The sequence below is a fragment of the Polypterus senegalus genome, chromosome 8, assembly GCF_016835505.1.
Source record: "Polypterus senegalus isolate Bchr_013 chromosome 8, ASM1683550v1, whole genome shotgun sequence".
NCBI classification, from domain to species: Eukaryota; Metazoa; Chordata; class Cladistia; order Polypteriformes; family Polypteridae; genus Polypterus; species Polypterus senegalus.
The window spans coordinates 129,600,537-129,613,096 of NC_053161.1; the positions used below are offsets into that span (position 1 = coordinate 129,600,537).

The window sequence follows — 12,560 nt, forward strand, 5'->3', positions numbered from 1 at the left end:
AATAAAATCCATAACCCACATCCAAGAATAACAATTCCTAATATCTGCAATTATAAGAAATAAGTTAAAAAATAATCAAACTATTTGATATATATATATGTGTGTGTGTGTGTGTGTGTGTTACATTTAATTTAGACTAAGGTCTCTTACCAAGAAAATTCCATTGAAAAACATTAAAAAGTACTTCAGTACAGAAATTCGTTGGTGAACATTCATTGTGATGGGTCCAAAGCATTTACCATTTAAAGACCAATATTGCTGTCTGTTGATAAAAGCAAAAAAGTAAAAATAAATGGGTAACACAAAGAATAAATAACTACTTTTCCTACCAGTCAATAATTAGGAACAAATGGCATGCAGATTTTTTTTAAATGTTTTTTGGTAAATTTTATATTTGTTTGCATATCCTGAATGTATACATTTAAAAATTGAGAAGGTAGAATATTCTAAAATATACTTATAAAAAAAATAAAATGTTGCAAATAAGGGCAGCACCATAGAGCAGGAATTAGCATTGCTGCCCTTGGTTGAAATTATTGTATGGACACTGCTTGTGTGAAACTTCCATATTCTCCCCATGTCCACATGCTTTATTCTCTGAGTAAAAGTTTTCCTTGCATGGGGGCTATGAATTGGTTTAGTTTGAATGAGAGTGTGTGCATGGCTTTGTGATGTACTGGTCGGGGTGGTTTCATGTCTTTTACCCAATACTGCTGGCATAGGTCCTGATCTTCATGAACCTAAGCTAGACTAAGTGGGTTTGTAGATGAATGGGTGGTTGTTGTAAATAAAACATATTTAAGAAAGCATTAAATGTGTTCATGAAATTATTTTTTGTCCTCATTGGCTATAAGTCATAATATTCATTAACAAGATATGTCTTACCTTGTAGGAAGTTTGGATGCTTTTGAATGGGTAAAATGGCATATCACTCATGGTACTAGATAAAACGTCCAATGTTCTGTTTGAGGTACAGTGCAGTTTTTTGACTATATCTATATGTTATAGGGTGTGATTTTTCTTCTTTAATCTATTTTATAAATTAGAACAACATAAATAACATAACTTTCTCAAACCAGCTAGAGCAAATTCATGGACACATTGGTCAAGAGCCTATCCTGGCAGCAGTTAGTTAAAATTATATTAGAAAATATAATTACCTGCAAGTACTGTGTCACTTATTTGAGAATCTGGATTGCTGTGTCAACATACTGTAAATCCTGCCAATGACCTTTCTAATTAAAAAAATGAGGTGAAAATGGAGATGATTATATTTTTCATGACTCTGTAATGTATTTAACTTTATATATTCAAAATGTTCTGAGTGAGAGAATGGCAATTTTTAAAAGTAACACCAGTACATTTACCCATAGAATATCATTTTCACCTTTACCATAGTCAGTTACTATACTTTGCTTTATGCTTCTTTCACTTTCCTTGGTCTTACCCAAGGAGACCCAGCTAACTCAGCTCATCAAATGCTATTTTGCTATTCATGTTTTCATCAACTCCCATAGCCTCATGCCACTGTAATTCTATTACATTGTGTATATTGCCCTAGTCATTCCACATGCCAAAATATTTCAACATTTTGTCATCAAAATATTGATTATTGACAGCACATTAATGTTTTCCTCAGTTATACACTTACCATCAGAATTACTCAGCAAATCAATTTAATAATTCCAAGTTCATTCCTTTGCAACTTTTATTCATATATTATGTATCATGTGTCATTCATCACACTTATAGAACAGAGAGATGCTCACAAGGCTTTCATAAAACATTATATTCAGTGAGGGAGAGGTCCTTTTGAAAATTAAGATTGGAACTTCTTCCAAATGTTATTCACTCTTACTACCACAATCTTTCCATATACCACATGACATCTGAGTATAAGAACTTCCCGCATTTCCACAAACTGATTTTTTCCAAACATAAAACAATGTTACTTTAAAAAGAAAGGAAAAAAAGACTTCAGCTTTCAGTGCTTTGAATTAAAATTACTATAGATACATTTAGTAAAATTAGAGAATTAATCAAGAGACTGAACACTTTGTCAAGACACTATTTAATTTCCAATATGTGGAAGGCATACTGTATGCATATATATACAAATCCATGGAAACAGACAGCAGTAATTATGTAAATGTATGGTTTCATTTAACTTCTAAGGTTTAATGTCTCCAAAGAGGATGGGCCATTCCATTATGGTTAGTACTATAGGTTCTTCACACTTTATGTGCAAGTTTTCCACTCATAACCCCAAAAACAAGTGGTTTAGGGGTATCAGCGTCTTTAAAATAAGTCCAGCTTTAGTGAGTGTAGGTGTGATGGACTAGGATGTAATCCACGTTTAAATCTTCTTTCATAAGATATTGGCACAGGCTCCAGAAATCCATAAAGGAGCACATAAATTCAGAAAATATATGGAAGGATGTTTCCAACTGTGATCAGTTAGGAAACAAATTTAGATGACAAAAATTAAGAAAGTTATATACTGTAGCTGCAAAGGAGACTAGGGAGATAAATGGCTACAAGACAAATGTCAAATACACATCACAAGTGATGAAAAGGACAGGGGAAAGGTCAATAAAAAGGTCGATAAACACAAAATAATAAGGCATGACAAAATAAGAAAACAGAGATCTTGACATTTGACAAAATTACTGAGTAAAGTTAGTTGGCATGAGCTTTTTTTAAATAGGGGTTGAGTCAGGCCTTTGGTGCCTAATTTTAATTTTCAGTCAGTCAGTCAGTCATTGTCCAACCTGCTATATCCTAGCACAGGGTCAAGGGGGTCTGCTGGAGCCAATATCAATTAGCACAGGGCGCAAGGAAGGAACAAATCCCAGGCAGGGCGCCATCCCACCACAGGGCACACACACACACACCCTCACACTAGGGACAAATTAGGATCGCCAATGCACTTAACCTGCATGTCTTTGGACTGTGGGAGGAAACCGGAGCACCCGGAGGAAACCCATGCAGACACGGGGAGAGCATGCAAACTCCACGCTGGGAGGATCCGGAAAGCAAACCCACGTCTCCTTACTGCGAGGCAGCAGCGCTACCATTGTGCCACCATGCTGCTTTTTAATTTTCAACTAATAGAAAAGAACAGGATATGATCTTTCTTCAATCGGTTCGTCCTGAGATCCCTAGTGAATATGCATAAGTAGGTGTGTCCACAGAGTTCTTTGGATTTTACCCAATCAGATCAAAGAGATTTAAAGGCTATATGCCATAATCAGCTTTTCCAACACACACAGGAGGAGGAATGGTGACCTTTCTACAAACATGAACTACAATTCTTAAAATATTGTATTGCAATTTTGTTAAAATTCAAACATTTTATGATTAGTTCTTAATCTGAAAACAATATTTTAAATTAAACATGACTAGATTTACTCATTTCAAGGAATGTTGTTAAAAATATTTTGCACATTGAATAGTGATTTTATTAGGTAACCCTAACTAAAATCAGTTGATATACATATTTTTTATCAGAGAAGTTAGAATTCTTTGAGACATGGATTCAACAAGGTTCTGAAATGTGTGGCAAAGAGATATTTATCAGTGTCGACTTCAGGGTATCCAAAGTTGTTTCAAATTATTTGGTGGTGGATGGCTACCCAAATACCTTGTAATCATCCTAGGGGTAATCAGCTGAAGTTTCCTCCTTGATGGCTATTTAAATAACATTTTCTGCTTTTTAACTGACTGAGCAGTAACAAAAGTGATCAAAAAGTGTCTCATGTATTGAAGCTGCACAGGGTCAAGTTACAAACAGATACTTGGAAAGCAAGTTTGTGTAATATAAGTTGTGAAAAAAATAAAACTGTGGAAGCCTACAGCACCCTTAAGTTGATCCATCCATTCATCCATCCATTTTTTACTGTTTATCTGAGTCTAGGTTTCATTGGTAGCAGTCAGAGAAAAGATGTCCAGATGTCCTTTTTCCCCACCACCTCCTCCATTTCCTCCAGGGGGACACCAAGGCACTCCCAGTGTCTCCTCCTGGTTAGACATGCCTGAAACACTTTCTCAGCGAGGTATCCAGGAGGCACCCTAATCAGATGCCCAAACTACCTCAACTGGCTCAATGTGAAGGAGCAGCAGTTCTACTTTAAGGTCCTCCCGAATGTCTGCATTTCTAACCCTTTCTCTAAGAATAAGTCTGGACAATCTATGAAGGAAGCTCATTTCTGCCACTTGTATCTGTAATCTACGTCTTTCAGTCACTACCCAAAGCTCTTCACCATAGGTGAGAGTAGGAACAGAGACTGACTGGTAAATCGAGAGATTAACCTTTTGGCTCACCTCTGAAATTGAAAAGTCACAAAATCAGATGGATCTGCAATATAACCTCTGATGACCTAGGCCTTTGTGATAGCTGGTGAAATGAAAGTGGCACTTGGTTCCCTAGGACACATATTGAAAGACATATTTCTGGACCAGATATGATAGCATCTGTACTGAAATAAAATGTAAATTATAATATGCTACATTAAAACCTGAGACAGTAGTGCCAGGAAATTATAGCATTCATTCTTCTGAATATGACGCTATGACAGTCTGAGGTGTCAAGTACAAGTGTTTGGTGACAACTTAGAGTAACTTTTATAGAGAGTACTGACATATTTTGCCCTACTGGAAAGATATAATTAGATAAAGGAAAACTGAAAAAACAGGAATATTTAACAAGCCACACCAAAATCAGATGATGAACTTATTTTATTATTTCCAAGTAGTATTTGCTCATTAATAAATTGTTGACAAAAAACACATTGTCTATTTCATTACCTATGATCTTAATTTTAAAGACAACAACTTTTTCAATGTGGGGAATATGATTATTTATGAATAATTTGCTAACATCCTCTCTTAAGCTCTTAATCACAGAAGCATTAGTGAAGAACACAAATATGGAATTAATCCTAAAGCTGTCATACAGAATATATTTTTACATTAATATCATATATATATATATTACTTACTTTTAGAATTCCTTTCTTGCCCAGAATCACACTTGCCTCTAGTCCATTTCATTACATATCTAAGTTGTATGTCTGTACCAGGAAACTTCATTCTTCCTGGTTCATTCTATCCAAAGTACAAGACTACCAGTTAGTTACTTTTTAACATTTGATTGCTTTGCCAGGTAATATTTTTACTGATAGTAAGGTGTGCAGTGGCTTTCTTATCTATGTAAATATATTAGTTATCGCCTCAGAAACAAGGAATTCAAAGAACAAAACACATACCTTATATAGTAATGTCCTCAAAACAGTTATAACTATGGTGGTGGATAATATTCATCTTCATACTAGTAGTTCTTGGTTGTGAATAATAATTATAGTATTTTTACCTTCATACTAACAGGCCTTCATTAAAAATGAGTTTGCATGATTGTATCCTTGGCTTCCTGTACTACCTAATATGAAACTCAATTACTGAATGAAAAGGCATCGCTTGTTAAATCAGACAACAATCATTAACAAACAAGCTAAATCAAATCAATTTTTATTTGTCACTTACAGTTACACACAGTATAATATGTAATGAAATTCTTAGTTGACTGTGCATTAGAAGAATATATATAGACAATGTTAAATGCTCAACTCTCATTATGTACAATGACAGAATTATATTAATATTATAAAAATATAAATAATTAATAATATATAAATAACTTATGCGGTAAGCTAGCGCCCTGCCCGGGGTTTGTTTCCTGCCTTGCACCCTGTGCTGGCTGGGGTTGGCTCCAGCAGAGCCCCGTGACCCTGTAGTTAGGATATAGCAGGTTGCATAATAGATGGATGGATGGATGGATATAAATAACTTACTATAGGAGAATTCACAATAAAGCATCATGAAGCTCCAGGCACTGACCTCAATTAGGATGCAGATGGACTGTGGAAAATAATCTCCTCTACAGTCTCTCTGAACTGGCCTTCAGGCAGCAGTAGCATAACCCTGAATTCACACAGAGAAGTGGCTATTGTTGGGATGGCTGGTATTTCTCATCGTTTTTTTGACCTGGTCTGACATTGCTTGGCATAGATGTTCTGAAAGCTTAGGAGGGCACACTCATGCATTCATCTGACTGCGCCACTATGTGCAGAGTCTTCAGGCACTGCTGCATGCTGTTTTCAAACCAGGCAGTAATACTTCCTGCCAGAATACTTTCGAAGGTGTATTTATTGAAATTATTTAGTATCCGGTGGCAAAAATCCATGAGGTGCTGTCTGAAGTAGTAAAGACATCCACATGCCTTCTTCACCAAGGTGTCAATGTGCTTGGTCCAGGTCAGGTCATCTGTGATGTGTACAGCGAGGTTTCTGAAACTGTCCACCCTCTCCACCTTAGTGCAGTTAATTATGAGTGGTATTGCCTCTGCTGTTTTTCCCCAAAGTTCACAATCAGCTCCTTTGTCTTGCTTACATTTAGGAGTAGACTGCTGTTCTAACACCAGTGTGACAGGCTCTCCACTTCATCCATGTAAGCCTTCTCGTTGTTGTGGTATGCCTACCACAGCTGTGTCATCAGCAAACTTGTCAATGATGGGTCATATTCAGCCATGCAGTATATGTAAAGAGGTAGTGAAGCAGTTGACTCAGAACACAGTTATGCAAAGTCCCTGTGTTGAGGGTGAGAGATGATGAAGTAGCTCCTCATTCATACCACCTGGGGTCCTTCTGTTAAGATGTTTAAAGCCCAGCTGCACAGTGAAGTGTTACAATGCAGGACCCTGAAATTGGTGATGAACTTAGAGGGGTTTCCTGTGTCAAATACAGAAGTATAAAAGGCATTCACACATTATTCCCTCTCCCATTCTCTAGGTGGGCCAGTACTGTATGTAGAAACAGGATGTTGGCATTGTCCATGGATCTGTACTGAAGCGATATGCAAACTGTAATTGCTCTTGTTCTTTGAGCAGTAAAGAATAACTATAATTCTCAGCTAGCCTCTTGAAACACTTAGGGTGTACTCACACTAGGCACATTTGTTCCATTTCGTGCCCCAGCCCCACTGCCAGAAAATCTTGACAATTATGGCTGAGCACCTGGGCCCCCTGGCACCGTACCACAATAATTTTGCCTCCTTCAAGCTGATCGAGTTACGTGCCTATGCTACACTCAAGCTTAACGCCAATCACATTGAATTTTCGTTCAACCGCAATTAAATTTATATAATATTGTATCACATGTCGTGTCTCATGATGTTTGGAGGGTCTGGTAGCTCTGAATTAAAATTACTAACAGAGTCAACATATCTTTTTGCAACATTTTTATTCCTGTATATGTATTTAATAATATGATATCAACGATTACAGCGCCCACCTTTGGACCTTAACATTTGCGTCATACACATTCTTGACGCATATCACCTCATCTTTCAAATGATGTGACGTATCCTTTGAATATTTTGGCATCTAAATTTGCACAAGAGGCTGAGATCTCCTTCATGCTCATGCTCCTTAAGTTTGAAATTGGACATAAGAGGCAACATATGTTGTTTAGGCTTTCAAAATGCCTGGACAATTTTGAAATTAAAGAATTCATCATAACGTGAAATGTGCCTCTTCTGAAATTTACTTCTGGATCTTGGGATTCTTGATCATCTGCTTCTGCGTCAGATCCGTCAGACTCAATACAATGTCTTGGTCTTTTGTGACGTTGACCTGATTTGAACACTACAGGGATTTCCATTTCATTTGCCGCAGCTTTAACCTTGTGCAAGAGAGACTCCCACTGCTTGGGGCCCCTGACAGGCGTCATGGTTGCCTCCCTCTGGAGGCAGCTCTGTGTTCCCAAGCACGACTGTCCCCCCTTCCTACTCCTTGCTGGCCTGCACTTACACTGTGAATAACCTTCTGGGCCCGGGCACACTTTTTACTTATTTTGTGGTTGTTCTGGAGTCGCGTAGGGCAGATAGTATTAAATGAAATGGGAAACTGACTTATCACATCATTGATGTCATGTCTGTTTTCTGTGCTTGAGCACGTTTAGAGATCACACTGTTCCTGAATGCTACTGAACCGTGCTCAGGCCCACCTCTTCTAAGTGTTTCCTTACTGTTTTTTTTTAACTGGCAAAGCTCCTGTTGCATATGTGATGTTGTACTACTGATTGGCATTAGCTGCATTCACATCATGGTGGCGGAATTCACTTTATTATCTGTCATTATCCGTAGACCTTCTCACATGTGCCTAGGATCAGACTGGTTAAATTGTGCTTTTGTTTTTCCCCATAATGTTGTTTATCATTTTTCATAGCTCTCTTTAGATTGTACCAGGTGACTTTGTAATTGTCTATGTTCCCAGACACAAGCCCTGAACTGCAGTGGTGCATTAGTTTAGTGCATTACAAATGAATTCATCCGTCCTTAGTTTCTGAGTTGGGAAAGTTCTTATGATTAATTTATCATCCACAAGTTTTCCAATAAATCCTACTGCTGCTTCCAAAAGCACATTGATGTCCCATTATATTAAATTAGATTAGAGATCATAATTGTCACATACACTGCAAAAGCATAGTGAAATTCTCTTGCCATAGTTGCAGTAATGTATAAATAAGCAGAGTAAACAAATCAGAGTAGCAGAAGATAAATACATAAATAAGTAAATAAATGAATAAAGAGTTAAAAAGTAACATACAATACAATTACACAAAACCAGTAAGTCAGTTATGGCCTGGTGCTACTCCTGTAGAGGATGGAGTGATTGGTGCAGGCACCGGTAGCACTTCCCAGGTGGCAGAAATGAAAACAGGGGATGAGCTGAATGGCTGTCATCAGAGATGATAGAATTAATCCAGCTTGAGTAGATGGTATAAAGCTGTGGAAGGTCAGCCACAATAATTTTAAAAGCTATATGGACAGTCGTTTGGAAGAGTTTAAAATTATTATATATCATTATATACAGTTATCATTATCATTATCAGTCAGTCAGTCATTCTCCAACCCGCTATATCATAACACAAGGTCATGGGGGTCTGCTGGAGCCAATTCCAGCCAGCACGGGGCGCAAGGCAGGAACAAACCCCAGGCAGGGTGCCAGCCCACAGCATGGCACACACACAAACACACACCAGGTACAATTTAGGATCACCAACATACTTAACCTGCATGTCTTTGGACTGTGGGAGGAAACCAGAGCACTCGGAAGAAATCCACGCAGACATGGGGAGAACATGCAAACTCCATGCAGGGTGGACCCAGGAAGCGAACCCAGGTCTACCACTGCGCCACCGTGCCACCCTTCATTATCATTATATACTGTATAATTGTAATTAATAATAATAAATCATTGCATACAGTATCGTTAGAGCTGAACTTAAACATATTGCACTCAGTTACATCAACATGTTTGACAGAGAGGCCTTTGACTTGTCTGTCCAACGTCCAGCCTTATGCATGCCTGGAGCTTTCTACTTCAATATCTGTTTGAATCTGGGCATAAGAAATATGGCAGCATGTTCGGTTTTGCTCAATGGGAGAAGTAACTGGGCTTTATAGCTATCTTTACAGGGAGTATAGCCATCAGTCTTCTATTGTCTTCAGGCGGTACATGAAATGTGCTGATAAAAGTTCAGCATTAACCTTCTGAGACTAGCTTCGTTGAAATTCCCGGCCAAGATGAGGGGTGCATCCATGTTACCACCATGGTGAAGACTGAGTGTTTCTTACAGTTCTATCTGAGCAGTGTTAATATAAAAGAAAATAAATTGGTTTGCATTTATTAATTAGGAGTTATTATTAACCATCCAACATACAGTATACCTCTACCTTTTGATTTGTTGAACTCCTCTGTTCTGTCCATTGTAACAAGGTCATGTCACAACATTTGCTTTAGTTAAAATATTAAAGCTGTTTATAGATTTACCTGACTGTTTTAAACAGTTTTATAACTTGCCTCTGAGAAGCTGTGTATATACAGATGTGTGGAGGTCCAAGTGGCCACCGGACTTCACATGTGCACGAGCGTGGAGTAGGTGGCTGTGGCGGAGGCTCCTTGTAGTTGTGGAGAAAAAGCATAGCTGTGAGGAAAAACAGAGTAAGTTGCGGGCAGAAAGAGAGAAACTCAATTTAATCTGAGGGCACAGAGAGAGAGAGAGAGAGAGAGAGAGAGAGAGAGAGAGAGAGAGAGAGAGAGAGAGAGAGAGAGAGAGAGAGAGAGAGAGAGCAGGAACAAATGTTACCTGTGCGCAGTTCAGGAAGGTTTCTGGATGAGAGGATTGCATGAGCAGTCTAAATGAGGTACCTACCCTTGTGAGCATGGTAGCGTGCACTCTTATTGGTGGGGAAATCAATGAAAAATGTCACTGGGGAAATGCCACAGCTGTTTAAACTGGCTCAGCAAGTACTACGTTGTATCTTTCGTTTGTGTTTGCTGTGTCTTCAGCAGTGTCTAACTAAATAACCCTTTAAGATGAACAGTTTTGTCTGAGTGAGCTAACAGGGCTCTTTCATTAATAATTAAGTAGTAACCTAACTTGGTCCTCCACAAGTTCAAAACATTATTCATCAGCTCACACATTCTCAAGAAATTCTATAAATTGATCTTGTGATATATGGCTGGCCAGTCAGGGGCCAATATCCCCAGGCCACCAGGTGGAGCCCTCCCTGCAGCATGGATGTGCCCCGAATGCCAGCAGGGAATTATGGACAATGGAGTTTTTATCCACACCCCTGCTGGATACCACAGGGGCTGCTAGAAGGCACTGCAGGGAGGAACAACGATGGTTTTCCCTACGACCTGGAAGTGCGTCCTAGTCACATGGACAGAATAAATGACGTGCTTCCGGGTTGAAGAAAAGGAGTTTTATTCTGACCCGGAAATGTTACCAGTCACATGGACAGAGAGAGAAACTCTTCCGGGTCACAGACTATATAAAGGACTGTGGGAGATCCCAGAGTTGAGCTGAGCTGGGAGGAAGGGTGCCAACACGTCTGGGAGAGTGGAGGATTATTGTTACTGTGGATTGGTTATTATTTATGAATACAGTGGAGTGGAGAGTGCTTTGTGCACTGTATTGCTTTAATAAAGTCGATTATTGGACTTTTACCTGGTGTCTGGCATCTCATCTGAAGGTTCAAGGGAGTGATAGCACCCCCTATCTGCCACAATCTGTTAAACTTGTGGCTTTAAAACTGTACTATCATGTAATTAACTATGTTAGAAAAAAATGTTAAAGATAATATTTTATTTGTGACTTACCTTGACATTGAAGATTCATAGGTGTTAGTGACATTTCCATACTTTGTGTATTTTTATGATCACAATGTAAACATCCAAAACATTTTCAGCTATCATATAAACAAATGCAAGTCAGTCAATGTAAATACCTATGCTTCTGTTGATTTGCATTCTGAACACTGATATTCCATTGTTGGTATACAGAGCTTATTCCAGGGCTAGGGTTATTCACAACCCTGTATTGGACTAAGTAGGTTAAAAAAATTAATGGATAGATGAATTTATGACATTCCAGCACTCTCCCCTCTGTTCTTCTTGGAGAAACGCTGAATCATATAATATGATTTTATTTGATTGCTACAAAATCTGGTATAATAATAAAACAATAAGGCAGTTAAGTTATTGCCTTCAATAAGAACTGATCAAGGATTATTTCAGCTTCATTGTTTCTGTCCTTAAGGAGCATGATGATTCAATCAAAATAGCACAAATGCATTATCATTGTTGCCTCTGACACAATAATAAGCCTGTAAGAGCTCCTTTTCAAAGGTAGTTGAGATTGCTGTGTCAGAGAAGTAAGTTGAGTATGTCAGGGTCACAAATCTTATTTGAGAACGTCAGCACCAGAAAGGAATCAAGCAAAAACATGGTCCCTCTAGTCAGGCAAGTTGTTAGCTTTAGCAGATATCAGAGGATTAGCCAATGATTACTGAGTATGGGAGTATGACATGGGAGTGGTTTGGGTTGGGGATTTCCTGTAGGTTTTTGTGCAAGTAGTACATGTAAGTCGAAACCAAAGAGTGTTAGGGGAATAAGGGGATTCCACTCAAAACTGTCGAAGCATCATCAGGATCCCACTGCTTAGCCTCTTCTAAAACCCTCTATTATGATCCCCATTGCCTAATCCCAATAGGATCATATGAATAAGCATGCCCTTCAAAATATATGCAAATATATGTAAAAAATAAATGTGGAATAAAATTTTAAAACCAATTTTAATAAATTTTTATCGATTTGTTTAAAAGCCCAATTAACCAATTTCAGAATGCCAGGGTGCTATATTCTGAGTGGACTCATACAACATGAAAGAGACAATCATAGGCTATATGTGCAAAAAATAAAACAATAACTAAAAATGCTAGTTTAGCTTACTACATCCATCCATCTTCTGAACCTGCTTTATCCTAAGTAGGGTCGTGGGGAAACTGGAGCCTATTCCAGCAAACATTGGGTGCAAGGCATAAACAACCTCTAGACAGAGTGCCAGTCTATGGAAGGGTGAGCACACACCATACAGACACTAGGGCCAATTTGGCATAACCAATTCACCAAACCATATATGGACTCTTGGAGGAAA

At 38.3% G+C, this 12,560-nt stretch overlaps 1 long non-coding RNA gene across 1 annotated transcript; it reads right to left on the reverse strand.

The window, feature by feature from the left end:
- Nucleotide 1: 1 nt before the first annotated feature.
- Nucleotides 2-5,037, reverse strand: LOC120533634. The gene is made up of 4 exons (XR_005634582.1): nucleotides 5,001-5,037; nucleotides 1,161-1,235; nucleotides 151-262; nucleotides 2-44 (listed from the first exon to the last, which is right to left on the reverse strand). It is a non-coding gene; the product is annotated as an uncharacterized LOC120533634 (long non-coding RNA).
- Between the last annotated feature and the right edge of the window lie 7,523 nt (nucleotides 5,038-12,560).